A 2,057-nucleotide genomic window follows, 5' to 3' on the forward strand; every position below is an offset into this window, starting at 1 on the left:
TTCAAGTCAATACATCCATAAATATTTAAAATTTTTGCTACATAATAGGCACTGTGCTAAGTGCTTAAGTGTCAAAGACCAAAATGGAACAGTTCTTGCCACTGAGTGGTTTACATTCTATTGAGGACAGCAATGCATACAGCACATAAGCATATGTCCATACATATAAGTAATATGCATATACATGTATACATATACATATACACATATGTGTGTATATATCCTCTATCTATGCTCTATCCATCTATCTATCTGTCTGTCTATCTATCTATCTATCTATCTACCCATCTATCTATCATAAGTACAATGTAATGAGAGAAGGGAGCACAGAAAATTCTGGGAATTAAGAAAAGTTTAATGTAGAAGACATTTGAATTGATCCTTGAGAGAAAGTAGGAGATTTGAGAGAAGTAGGGAAGAAAAGAGTGCTTTACCAGGATAGGGGGATAGTTAGTGGAATATCACAGAATGTTATGTGTGACAAAGTATAAAAAAGCCAGTTTGATGAGACCATAAAGAATGAAAAGTGGAATAATGCTTCATCAAGATCACCTCCCCCATCATATGTATGGATTCCCCCTTGATATTCTTACCAGTTTGTTTTTGTCCTTCTAAATTGTATTATAATCTTTTCAAGTTCTATGAAGGAATCTTGTGTTATTCTGTTGGATATAGTTTAAACATGTAAATTCGTTTCAGAAGTGCTATCATTTTAATGTTATTGATGTAAATCTTCTATGAACAATTCTTATCCATCCAATTATTGTCTTGCTTTATTTTAATTATTACAGTTTTATCATTACCCTTCTAAAATTTTTCTACTTTCCCATACGTTTCATTCTGAGGTTTCATTCTTTCCAGGCAATATTTTAAAAAAAAGGAATAAAACAGTAAGCAAATCCGACCTCCATTCTTTTGTACATTTTTTTTTTTGTAGTACAGCTAATGCCTCTTTATTGAATTCAATATATTAAATTCTGTCTACATCCATCACTGTTCTTAGTAAAATCCAAAGTTAAACAAACAAAAAACTTGCTCTGAAAGAGATTTCGCTCTAAATTATAAATTATTGTGATGTTTTGGTGAAATAGGTACTTTTACTTCTCATATTTAAGAAGAATCACTCTATTCTTTTTTTTGTAGAGTTTCATGCATAAATGTTCAGTGTGGTCTATCAATATCTGTTAGATATATATGGGGCATCTATGTGGTGCAGTGGAAGGAGCCCCAGTGTAAGAGTCAGGAGAACCTGAGTTCAAATCTCACCTCAGACACTTGTCACTCTCTAACTGTGTGACCTTGGGCAAGTCACTTAGCCCCAGTTGCCTCATCCTGGGTCATCTTCAGTCATCCTGATGAATATCTGATCACTGGATTCAGATGGCTCTTCAGAAGAAGTGAGGCTGGTGACCTACGCAGCCCTCACTCACTCAAAACAAAGTCAAGTGCAAGTCATATTATTTCTCTGGTGACATGGTCTTCTTTGGTAACGAAGGATGAACACACACATTAGATATATTTATTATTTTTATCTCTTATGTTTCATCATGTGGATTTTTTTAACAGTTTCTTAAAAGTCTTTAATTTTTTATTGTCATTTAATTCAAATATTATTGTATTGTGTTCTACAAATGAACTATTCAAAATTTTTGCCTTTTTGAATGTTTTATTTATGATAGCATATATAAATAATTTTTAAATATTCACATGCAGTTGAAAAGAGTGTGTATTCTCAATAGCTATCATTTAGTTTTCTCTGCATATGTTATTTTGCTGAAGGTTTCAATGGCCATCTAGTCCTATAAACAAATGAACCCCCAGATGTGATAATATTTGCCAAATGATCTTCCAATCTATGATTGAGGACCTCCAAAGAAAGGGAACCCACCAACTCTTAAGACAGCCTATTCCAGTTATCGATAACTACAATTGTTAGGAAGCTACTTTTCTCCCCATTGCTCCTGGTACTGCCCTCTGCCATCAAAAACAAATGTCCAGTTGTTTCTCCACAGGACAACTTTTCAAACATTGGAAGATAGTTATCATGTCCACTATCA

Source organism: Notamacropus eugenii, chromosome 4 (genome assembly GCF_028372415.1).
Source record: "Notamacropus eugenii isolate mMacEug1 chromosome 4, mMacEug1.pri_v2, whole genome shotgun sequence".
NCBI lineage: Eukaryota > Metazoa > Chordata > Mammalia > Diprotodontia > Macropodidae > Notamacropus > Notamacropus eugenii.